Here is a 13,023-nt window from a genome sequence, read left to right as displayed (position 1 = left end):
CGGATACATCTTTGTTTTATTTAAGCATAGCTATTGGCATAAGATATTGAAAATGACATGAACAAAGCCTGGTATGTCAGGGAACCTGAATCACAGCTGATGCCATTAGCAACCAAGATTATGTAGTTATTTCCAGCTGAGTTGGATTTACACTTGCACTCCGGCACTTGCCAGGTCTTTCATTGATTTTCAAAGATACAGAAAATTACGGTGATAAAAGTTCAAACTATTGAGCTACTTACATACAAAATCAAGCATTTTCTCTGATGTTCTTGTTTATTTGGAAGTGAAACAGGATTTTGTTGAACTATCCAGTGTGCTGAGCCTTTGAATTAAGAGCCAAAGTAGAAGTCCTATAAAATATTTCTTTGTGTTTAACGTACAGCATTTGTAGCAATGTAAATGCAATCATGTTGGAGGTTGAGGAATAGTCATTGCATTGGAAAAGATCCTGCTCTGATAAGGATACATATAGTCCTTGACTTATAACTATTCATCTAGTCATCAATCAAAATTACAAACAGCACCAAATGCATACTTACTTATGGCTGTTTTTCACACTTATGTTGTTGCAATATCCCCATGGTTATGTGATCAAAATTTGGATGTTTGGCAACTGGCCTGTATTTATGATAGTGTCCACAAGCTTAACAACTGAATAGAATAGAATAGAATAGAATAGAATTTTATTGGCCAAGTGTGATTGGACACACAATGAATTTGTCTTGGTGTATATGCTCTTAGCGTACATAAAATAAAATATACATTTGTCAAGAATCATGTGGTACGACACTTAATGATTGTCATAGGGGTCAAATAAGCAATGAAGAAGCAATATTAATAAAAATCTTAGGATATAAGCAACAAGTTACTGTCATACAGTCAACATGGGAGGAAATGGGTGATAAGAATGATGAGAAAAACTAGTAGAATAGAAGTGCAGATTTAGTAGAAAGTCTGACACTGTTGAGGGAATTATTTGTTTAGTAGAGTGATGGCGTTCGGAAAAAAACCTGTTCTTGTGTCTAGTTGTCTTGATGTGCAGTGCTCTGTAGCAACGTTTTGAGGGTAGGAGTTGAAACAGTTTGTGTCCAGGATGTGAGGGGTCAGTAAATATTTTCCCCGCCCTCTTTTTGACTCTTGCAGTATACAGGTCCTCAATGGAAGGCAGGTTGGCAGCAATTGCTTTTTCTGCAGTTCTGATAGTCCTCTGAAGTCTGGGTTGCAGCACCAAACCAGACAGTTATAGAGATGCAGATGACAGACTCAATGATTCCTCTGTAGAACTGTATCAGCAGCTCCTTGGGCAGTTTGAGCTTCCTGAGCTGGCGCAGAAAGAACATTCTTTGTTGTGCTTTTTTGATGATGTTTTTGATGTTAGGTGACCATTTTAGGTCTTGAGATATGATAGAACCTAGAAATTTGAAGGTCTCTACTGTTGATACTGTGTTGTCTAGTATTGTGAGAGGTGGAAGGGTTTCTCCTAAAGTCTACCACCATTTCTACAGTTTTGAGTGTGTTCAGTTCTAGATTGTTCTGGTCACACCACAAGGATAGTTGTTCAACTTCCCGTCTGTATGTGGATTCATCATTATCTCGAATGAGTCCAATCACTGTTGTATCATCAGCAAACTTCAGTAGTTTAACAGATTAACTATGTTACTAACTTAACTTCAGTGATTCACATAGACTAGAACAGAACAGAACTTTTTTGGCCAAGTGTGATTGGACACACAAGGAATTTGTATTGGCGCATAACATATGTTTCGTAATATAAGACACACTTTAGTTTTGGGGGAGGAAAATAGGGAGAAAAATCTAGTGTCCTTAGTCTAGTCAGCTTCAGCCCATTATTTTATCCCCTGGTTAGGGCTTAAAAAACACCTTATTTGGAGAGAGTAACAATGGAAGAGCTTGCAAGCTGGTAAGAGCTGGCAACATCGTTAGCACCTCGTTAGGGCTGCAAAGAAACATTCAGAGCAAGAAGAGCAATGAAAAATACCTGCAAAGACCTAGGACTTGGAAAACATTCTCCGCAGAGAGTAACAATGGAGCCTGCAAGGTAAGAGCTGGGAAGATCATTAGCATCTAGTTAGGGCTGAAATAAAAGCTTTGAAAAAAACCTACATTTATAAGTGCAGGGCATGTGCGTAGGCTTGGGAAGGGTTAAAAATGGGCCACTGGAAGTTTAGGAAGTTCAGAAACAGGCCTGTTTCTGACCTCCAGAAGGCCTCTAGAGCCCAGGTAGGGCAAACCCCTCCCAACGTGGTACAGGAGGCCAATTAGGCCACAGCCCACACCCATTATAGCTATGGACAGAACCCCTTGCAAAAAATTTTGAAGCCCACCCCGATCCGATCCAAAGCAAGCAAGAATGCTCCCTATCTGGTTTAGGCCATCCTTTTAAAACAGCAAGTGTTTATCCTGGATTTATTTATTCATTCATTTATTTATTCATTTTATTTTTAGACTCAGGGTGGCTTATAGCATGTTAGCAATAGCACTTTTTAACAGAGCCAGCATATTGCCCCCACAAACCGGGTCCTCATTTTACCCACCTCGGAAGGATGGAAGGCTGAGTCAACCTTGAGCCGGTGATGAGATTTGAACCACTGACCTACAGATGTACAGTCAGCTTCATTGGGCTGCAGTATAGCACTCTACCTGCTGCGCCACCCCAGCTCAGATTCTTTGCCTGTTTTGGATCTGAAAAAAAACTAACACAGATCACTTAATCTGATCAGAATAACTTTCCTTTGCTTTTTGCTCATAGTGGTAGAAAATAGCAGGCATGGAGAGATAAACTTTCTGCTTGGATTATAGAAGCTAGAAAATCTGAAAAGTGCATCCCAGGGCCATTGGTAATAAATTCACCCATAGAAAAATTAGAGATACAGTGCAGTGGACTAATAGATAATCTACTCAGGTTCTATTATTCACAAAAATCTTGATTTTCCTTGATATGTCCAAGGATTTCTTTAATGTATGAAGGGTAAAAAGATATATTTTAGATTCGTAATCACAGCCTGTTAAAAAGTGTCATGGTTATAATAGATATATGGATTTTATGTTAATCTTATGCAATTCTAATACAAGAATAGGCATATAGTAAAGAGTTAGAAATAGTGCTTCTTGATATTCAATCTCTTCTAAAAAATTAGGAAATAACAGTGTAGCCATAAATATGGAAGAGAAAATAAATGTCGTTATAACTATTTGTTTTAATAATTTATGGTGTAGAGTTTTCACTCCCTGTAGTATGATGAATTTAACAGCTGGACATCTGTGATCTGCCTTCATTTGTACTAGGAAAACATGGTTCTTGGCAAAAATGCAAAGCCTGACATAATGCTACAACATTTATTCATTATTTTATGGAAGGAATAAGAAATGAAATGCAGTCTGCACATAGAGAAGGTAAAAGCAGATTTCTATAACTTTACGCACACACTAGCCTTGTTTCCTACTTCTATCCTGAATGTGATTTTTATTCTTTGTATAATGATCAAAGCAAAAATGCTTGAATGCTATGATACAGAGAACAATATTGTCAAGAAAATGTTACAGAGGTCAAACTCTTTCATCAAGGAGGTTGTCCAGAGCATCAAACTAAGTAAGGTGCCAAATTTCAAAGATGTAACAATAAAAATAATTTTTTTGAGGCTGAATGTGCTGATTGCATGGTTCTACAAAGGTACATATATATGTTCACCCGAGCACAAAGCCGAAGCAATTTCAACCAAATTTGGTAAACAGATGACTTACTCTCTAGAAACAAATACTCCGGAAGTAAGACACCCCTAGCACCTCTGTGTGTATGTTTCAGCATAATTCTGCAATGTCTTGAGCAATTTCAACCAGACTTCGTACACAGATGACTTACTATCTGGAAACAAATACTATGGAGATAAGACACCCCAACACCCCTGTGTGTGTATTTCAGCATAATTCTGCAACGTCTTGAGCAAATTCAACCAGACTTGTTACACAGATGACTTACTATCTGGAAACAAATACTGTGGAGATAAGATACCCCAACACCCCTGTGTGTGTATTTCAGCATAATTCTGCAATGTCTTGAGCAAATTCAACCAAACATGGTACAGATGACTTACTATCTGGAAACCAATACTGTGGGGGGTAAGAGACCCTGAGCACCCCGTGTGTGTGTGTGAGTGTGTCTGTGTGTGCGCGTGTGTGTGTGTGTGTGTAGGGGTTTGTGTGTGTAGGGTGTGTGTGTGTATGTATTCCAGCATAACTGTGGAATACCTCGAGCAATTGCAACCAAACACATGCACAAACCTAGGGATGCTAGGGGTCTCTTACCCCACAGTATTTGTTTTCAGATAGTAAGCAATCTGTGATGCTATGGGGAGCCTTGCAGTTGTGACTGGTGCCTTTCCAGGAACTGTGCAATGAGCTCTTCTCTAGCCAGCAGAACAGTGACGCATTGAGCAGCCGCATCCCCTTCATCACGGCACGCTCCATCTGGTCATCCATGAATGACACTCAGCTCCCTGTTCAACGCCCACCCATCCCAACAGGGTTGCCCCAGCGAGAATTGCCACTGCCACCACTTGGCTTCCTCTGGCTGCTATGGGAACCTCAGCGCCACAGTGGTTTCTGAGCGGCATCATGCACAAGTCCCAGCAAAGCATCCCCTGACAGCAGCTGGGTACTCCACCATGTGCAAGGGGGTGGGGGAACTTGCTGCCTCTGCTGCGGGGGACACTCACTGAGCTGACTGGTGGAGGCAGTTGAAATTGCTTAAGGTATTCTAGAGTTATGCTGGAATACTCCCACAGACACACCCACAGTCCTAGGGGTGCTACTCTCCGAGCTTCAAACAAAGAGGGCAAATTGTCAGGGGAAGTGCCTGCTAATGCAGACAATCCCCTCAAAGGCTGTTCCCAGTAGAATTTTTCCCATACTGTTGACCAGGGCAATTATTTGACACTATAGATATAATTCATTCCTTTTCCTGTTTAATACAGGATTGGGATAAATAAATACCCAAGCATCACTAGTATAATATGATGATGAATCCATTTCAGAAACACATCTAAAAATGAACAATACACTTTTCAAATAACCAGAAATGCTGATAGAGATTCAATATATGAATACAATCTGCTCATGAGAATATATATAGGAACACATGCTGAGGTTATGCATTATAAGATTGTTAAATCAGCTAGACTAGTTCTTTGGTAACTGGACTCAATGAACCTGTAATTTATAATGTATGAGTTAATTGCAGTGCTTCATAGATGATTTCCTATCAACACTAGGGAAATGTAATTTTTTTTTCAACCTCATTGTGACTATTTCACATATTCAAAGTATAAAGCAAAGAGCTTTGTTTTGAAATACATTTTTTTTAATAGTTCTGCTTTGAAAATTCCAGCTGTTTTAAGCGCCAGGCTTGGGCTGTTGATTTGTAATTGGGCTAGGTTTTTTTTTTAAAAAATGTTTTTTTAAATACTGTTTCTAGCCTAACCAGTATACTGGCAAGAACCAATCATGTGCTATTAAGTGCATAGTCAGACAAAAGAAGATGATAGTTTATAGTTGCATATTTGTCAGGTAGTAATACGATTCATGACAACAACCTGGTAGCTAAGTTATTTCTATTGTTAGCAAGCTTCCCTATTAGAAAATTACAGGTGAGCTGCAAAATCATTAGGCTGCATTGCATTTGTAATTAGAGACTGCAGAATTCAATCTCCCTTCTGAAGTATGGTGACTCTGCTTTAAGCTTTGCCACTGTGAAATTAGTTGAATCAGAGGTGGATTTCTACCAGTGTAGTCCAGTGCGGTAGTCGAGCAATGGCCCGCCCATTGTGCAATTTGCGCACAACAACTCCTGTGTTGTCTTTGCCGGTCCGCAAAGTGCCATTTTTAAAAACTAATTTTCAGCTATTTTTTGCTTTTGTTTTTATGCGCGGAAGCAAAATCAGCGAGGGATGCCCATGCATGATTTTTGGCAATTTTTTGCTTCTGCACATGCATGGGAGTAAAATCACTTGAAATGTCACTATGCGCATGCAATGCACTGGTATGGAGGTAAGAGGAACCCGTCCCTGAGTTGAATGATTTCTGGAAGTAAAGTCTCTAAACTGAATATGCTTTATAACAGTGTTTCCCAACCTTGGCAACTTGAAGATATTTGGACTTCTGGGAGTTGAAGTCCAAATATCTTCAAGTTGCCAAGGTTGGGAAACACTGCTTTTTAGGAACTCCAGATAAAGTATTCTGGACCAGATGACTCTTGAAACCACTTCTAGTTTAGTTCATTTATTTCTTGAAACCCACTGAATCATTTCAATAGAAGAGAATTTGTGCAGTTCAGACAGCACCAAGGACCCATTGAATTATTTCAGAACAGCATGGTTTGGAGCCGGGATGCATAGCTTGGAGGGGAAACTTAATGTTTTAAACTTGTGCCAGCTGATGCAAAACAGAAAGCAAGCCAATATTAGTGTAAAAAGCTTTATTGCCATGCAGTAAACTTACTAAGAGCAACTGAGGTTAATTAGCTGGAGAACATGAGACTTGCCTTCAAACTTAAAACATCAGTGATCACTTAGCAGGAGAAAGGCAGACATGGAGACACAAACTTTGTCCATAACCATCCTGAGTTTTAGCAGCAGAGAATTTCCTGAGTTGATCTCAGCATCAAACCCAGGAACTGAACGCAGGGCAAAGAGCAAAAATAACAAGATATGCAGGTGCAGAGTTGTTTTCAATGAAAAGGTAAAAGCCTGGACGCTGCTGCCCTCTACTCTCATGGAGGTGTGCTGATTGCCCTTTATAGCTACAGAATGTTCTCAGACCAGGTGCTATGCTAGAATATAGCCTTTCATTATCTTAACAGATCTGCCCCAACTGATAGCTGCTGAGCAGTATTAGGTTGCTACTGCAATGGTGGAGGACACCCTCCCGGTAGCAAAAATGGAGCTGCATGCACAGTTCCATCTGACCAGAAAGCGGGCACATCAGTGTGAGATTCAGCTTCTGCGCATGCGCCGGAAGCCAAATCATGTACGAGGATGTGCGCATAAGCAAGATTTTTGCAATTTCTGCTGATTTTTTTTGTTTCTGCGCATACACAGAAGCAAAAGAATCGGTGAAAATTACTGAAATCTAACACTCGTGTGTGCCCTCACTCAAGATTTGGCTTTTGACACATGTGCAGAAGCTGAATCTTGCGCCGATGCGTATAAGTGTGTACCTGGGTTTCAGAGCTCTGCGCATCGGTAGCGGCGGTGGCGAGGAGCCCTTGCCTGCAGCTGAGGCTGTCAAAGTTTTTCTGGTCTGCCTCTTCAGCCTCTTGAGTTAGAAGATTTAGAGCAAACCATAACAGGAATTCTCGACTTGAATCAGTGATAAGCCAGAGCAATCACAGCATGCAAGGAAAAAATGATAACAGTATACTAAGGGTATTTTTGTTGAGTTTACACCAAACAGCTTGATTGCAAAGACAAAAAAACCCTTTAAAATAGTAAACATATTAAAACTTTCTTGATCTTAGTAAGTGGAATGCCAACATGGAAAAATTGTTCAAAGAGATTTTTTGGGTACGTGTGTGCAAAAATAAGGCAATCTTACAGAGAAAATGTTGTAATTGAAAGAATTGTTAAAGTAACAAGCTGCTCCCTGATTTTTATTTGAGAGCTATATGTTCCAGAAGTTTTATTTAAACTGAAAACATATTATGTTTTCTCTGTTGAAAAGGGGAAAGGATGGAATACTTTTTTAAAAAGTAGAAGACTCTTAGCAAAATATAGCTTTGTATTCCAACAGTTTATATGAGGATAATGTATTTTAATGTTTTATAAATCATCACCTCACCCAAATTTTCTGGAGTTTGATCTTACTCAACAAAGAATTCATGTCCACATACTATTAGGGCACCGGGGTGAAAAACAATAGACCAGAAGCTGATCCTAAACTTCCTAAGTTTTCAATGGCAAAAACACTTGAAATATGTCACTGTTATTGTTTCAACAAATTCAAGCCCCTCATAACATTTCAAGTTGTGTCCCATAAGAATAAAGCTATATCCCGACATTGAATATTTTTGTTTTTACATGAGAACTAAAATGTCTTTAATATGCAATGATTCCAGAAATCTGTATTACTGTTCTTTTGTATTTTTACAATACAGAAGAGAACTGCATACCGTGTTTCCCCGAAAATATGACACTGTCTTATATTAATTTTTGCTCCAAAAGTTGTACTACGTCTTATTTTTGGGGGGTGCCTTATATTTCTCAAATAAGACAAATTCACAGGCAGAAAAGCTGACTCCCCAAAGAAAGTGTACCGTACGGTACACTGATTACGGTACGGTACCTGTCAGTATGGTACCCACACACACAAACGACAGCACTTATATGGTACAACAGTATACTCCCGCTATTGCAGCTTCCGGCCACCAGAGGAACTATAGTCTACGCACTGTAGTGGAGACTGTAATGGCGGTGAGACAGCAGCAGACTGTGTCTGCTGTACTAGCTGGTACAAAGCAATAGAAGGGCCCAGCAGGGGATGCCACATTATTACGGTACCGCTATGAACAGCTTTGAATGGTACAGTATGTTTTTCCACCGTACCGTATGTAAACTTGACTACACCTTATTTTCGGGGGGTGCCTTATATTAGCAAATTCTGCAAAGCCTCTGACATGCCTTACTTTCGGGGTACGTCTTATTTTCGAGGAAACAGGGTATCTAAATGTAGCTTATCTCTGTTAATACAAGAAAAGGGAGAATATTTGCAGTCCCTTCTTTTTTGGCATGTCTTAGTGGTGAAGTGATTAGAGTTCAATACTGCAAGCTACTTCTGCTGATCACCAGCTGCCAGCAGTTTGGCAGATCGAATCTCAGTAGTCTCAGGATTGACTTAGCCTTCCATCCTTCCAAGGTTGGTAAAATGAGGACCAAGATTGTTGGGGGCAATATGCTTACTCTCTGTAAATTGCTTACAGAGGGCTGTAAAGCACTATGAAGCGGTATATAAGTCTAAATGCTATTGTTATTGCTATTAATTGCAATTAAAAAATCTAACTGATAAATGTTAAAATCTCTGACCAGATTTTTCACATAGCTGAACATGATAGTCAGTAAAAACATTTTTAATGATAAATGTGTGAAATGTTCATTTATTAACAGTTTGTATATGATTTGTCAGCATCTTTCCACAATTTATGCCACATGAGCAGGAGTGAAATGCTCCCAGTTCTCTCGTGCCTGTCAGTTGTCAGACAGCCAGTTGTGAAGGTAGAATGAGGCTCCACTCACCTATCTGGATGCTGCCATTTGGGTTCTTTTACCCTCTGTGCTTGCATAGAACACTTTGTGCACACACAGAGGGTAAAAGAACCCAAATGGCGGTGTCCGGGCAAGTAGGCGGAGCCTCGAGCTGCCTTTGCGACCAGCTCTCCAACGACCGACAGACACGAGCGAAATGGGAGCATTTCACCCCTGACAATGAGGATTTGAGGTATATTAATATAATCCATTGTTAGGTGTGCTTTTTTTTTTTTTTTACTAATTTTTAAATTTCTTTAAAGAACAATTTTGCATAGCACTTTTTCATTTCAAGAAATACTTGCAGATATATAAACATGCAGTCCTCTCTCTCTCTCTCTCTCTCTCACACACACACACACACACAAACACAAACGTTTAATTGATATATTCCTTGTTGAATATATTCCCTCAATTAATGCATCAGATATAAAAACTGCGTTTGGTTTGGTTTTAAATGATTATCAATTCCTCATTCAAAGTTGGCTCACAGAATATTCTTTCTCTATACACTGAGTACTTTTGATTTCCCCCAGGCATATATTCACAAAATTAATATCACAGATTTTGATTTCCTTAGCAAATCAAAACCTGTGATTTAATATTATCTACCAATGTATTTATATTATTTGCTCTGCGGGCAATATCAGGTTAGTCAATTCCTTTTGCATATAAGCTTATTTTTGTTTCAATAGCATTATTTTATCCTGCCAAGATGTCTAATAATACCTGTCATAGTCCATGTTCCCTTTGGGGATTGTTAACATATTTTACTTATGTGCTCTGAACTACCACTATTATCAACAAAGAGCAGCTTTTAAATGTTGACCTTTTGCCAGAGGACAAATTTCAATTGGTTTCCTAACCACTCTTTGAGAAGTTCCTGCCTGATTCCTGTTATTTTGCATTGACTCTTTCATTCATGATTCATCTCAGACCAGGCTCTGGAATATGGCTTGTACTCTGCTGCTCTTAAATATTTTCTCCCACTGAAGAACTGTGGGTATTGAAGAACTCCTCCTTGGCTGATTTTATACAGAGTCTAAAGGTACACTTGTTTTATTTAGCCCTTCATTTTTATTCTGCCAAGTTGTTTTTCTACTGCAGTTTAAACATTGATTGGTTTGCTTTCATAAACAGGATATGTGTATCCTTATGAGGATTTGGTCATGTGAAACCTAGAAAGAAAGTTTAGTTGGTACAAATGGAGGAAATAAACTTATTTTTCTAGTTTTCATGGAATGTGATCTATCGATGCTTTTCCAACCCTGTTTGAGGGCTGTTACAGGGAACATTTTGGAATTTATCCCAAAGGTACTTTTTCAAGAGGCAACTGGACTTTCTGGTGCAACCAGAAGAAAGGGACCATAACATGGATGCCTGAGAATCCCCATAGACATTTTGGAATTTGCAAACTCTGAAATTTATGGTGATACATTTGAAATGCATTTTGTGTGCATTGTTTCCATCCAGTTTCTTTAAAAAATACATTTAATGTTCTGATTTTCCCCATGATGTCTTTTTAATGAAATTGGTTGGATCCAATTGGGTTATTGTACTATAGTGATGTAACTATTTAAAGAAATAGAGCCTTGTGGGCTTTGCACTGGATAGACATGTAAAACTATAGAGAGTAATCTACTTAGTCCATAAAGGGAAAGGCCCTTGTTATATATGAAAAGAAGTTATCCTTAAAATCTGGACAGCCCACAAATTGCAGAGACCCCATATAACTTCTCTCTGAATTAATGTTAAAATGTGGTGATCGAACAGCAGACATTACTGGAAGTCTCTGATCATCTGTGTTATTCTCAGTGACCTCCACATTCATATAATGGAGTGTGATCAGTTATTAATTGTGCAATACATTTTGATAGCTTTTGTGTGCTAGCTTTAAACAATACGTTTATTCTGGCTTGCTTCAAATGTACCAGATCTCTATGGGCAGCTATGAACTTTTGAACTTAGGGAGACTTCTGAATAAACATGATAAGGGATAAGGTAATCTCGCTCCCAGAATTCACTTCTCCACCGAAATCAATCACATTGTTTTACTCAGTGGCCCAGCTGCTAGTCTTTTGTTTTTCTTAGAAAAAAAGTGTTGCTTCTAATTCATGTATGGGCTTTGAAAATGCATCTAACCCTCCCATTTAAATTTTATGTAAGATGACTGAACACATAATTTATCCTGTAACATTTGTTTTTCTTGGCACACTCTGTTAACAAGAAGAGGAAAAATGAAAGGGGGAAAAAGAAAAGCTGGTGCTACAAAGATGCTCAGTCAATGAGAGAAAAGCCAGACTATGTACATGACATTAATAGAAACAATGTTATTTTACTTCATTTAGACAGAGGAAAAATGAGCAAAAGAAGTTCTAGCAGGTAGAAATAATCAGTGCTCCTGAGACCATATTACAATCCCTTATCTAGCTTATTACTGTCAAAGCAATGTCTTGATATGTCAGATTGTCACTTTGTTTGGATATGCGAATTTATAGCATAATACTGTTAATAGACCATCTTTCTAGTAAAACGTTGTACACCCCCCCCCCCCTATTCTTTCTCGGTTTTGTTTTTGAAGTGTTTTCTATAAAGCATCAATATAAGGAATGCAAATGTAAAATTGGAACAAATAGACTTTTAAGACAACATATTTTTCTAATATGCTCAAGGATTTTGACACAAAAGGAGCAAAACGAATTCTAAAAAGTGCTGCTTAACCTTATTGTGCAGATCAAAATTTTCTTGAATGATGGTTGGAAAGATTTTGATTTTTAAATGTACAATTTTTATTTAATTTGTTGCCAAGTACCATATTTTTCGGTGTATAAGACACACCTTTTCTTCCCTAAAAGAGGCTGATAATTAGGGTGTGTCTTATACTCTGAATGTAGCTCCCCCCCAATTAGCTGCTAACGATCTTCCCAGCTCTTACTTTGCAGGCTATTTCATTGTTTCTCTCTGCTAAAAATGATTTCCAAGCCCTAAGTCTTTGCAGGGTTTTTTTCATTACTCTAACTTGCTCTGAGTAAGTTTCTTTCCAGCCCTAACCAGGTGCTAACAATGTTCCCAGCTTATAAGCTCTTTCATTGTTACTCTCTGCCAAGAATGTATTTGAAACCCTGTCTTTGTAGGGCTTTTTTCATTGCTTTATTTGCACCAGATGTTTATTTCCAGCCCTAACCAGGTGCTAATGATGTTCCTAGCTCTTACCCGCTTGCAAGGTCTTTCATTATTAGTCTCTGCAATGAAGAATGTTTTCCAAGCCCTAAGTCTTTGCAGGGGTTTTTCCATTGCTCTACTTGCTCAGACTGTTTCTTTCCAGGTGTTAATGATGTTCCCAGCTCTTACTGGCTTGCAAGATCTTTCATTGTTACTCTCTCCGAATAAGGTTTTTTTAAAGCCCTAACCAGGGGATAAAATAATGTGCTGAAGCTGACCAGACTAAGGACGCTAGCCAGATGAATACCTGGTAAGCAGATTCTTTTCCCTATTTTCCTCCCAAAAAACTAAGGTGCATCTTATATTCAGGTACATCTTATACTCCGAAAAATACGATAATCGATTAGCACTGAAAAGCATTTGATTTTTAATAAAAGAAAATAATAAAAAAAAATAGATATTTCACTAATTGCCCAAATTTTGTGAAGAAAAAAATTCCTTGATAAATTTGAATGATTTAAGCCTGAGAAACATAAATATATTTAAA

The 13,023-nt window shown here is 38.5% G+C and overlaps 1 protein-coding gene across 1 annotated transcript in view; it reads left to right on the top strand.

The window, feature by feature from the left end:
• Window positions 1–10,284: 10,284 nt before the first annotated feature.
• Window positions 10,285–13,023, top strand: part of SNCAIP (synuclein alpha interacting protein) — an 85,638-nt gene continuing 82,899 nt past the window's right edge. Inside the window, exon 1 of the mRNA XM_070736319.1 lies at window positions 10,285–10,362. The gene's annotated coding sequence lies outside the window, so the exon portion shown is untranslated. The remainder of the gene's footprint in view (window positions 10,363–13,023) is intronic.

Source organism: Erythrolamprus reginae, chromosome 2 (genome assembly GCF_031021105.1).
Source record: "Erythrolamprus reginae isolate rEryReg1 chromosome 2, rEryReg1.hap1, whole genome shotgun sequence".
Taxonomy (NCBI): Eukaryota; Metazoa; Chordata; class Lepidosauria; order Squamata; family Dipsadidae; genus Erythrolamprus; species Erythrolamprus reginae.
The sequence above is the reverse complement of the archived record's forward strand: the minus strand, read 5'-3'. Positions and strand labels throughout refer to the sequence as shown.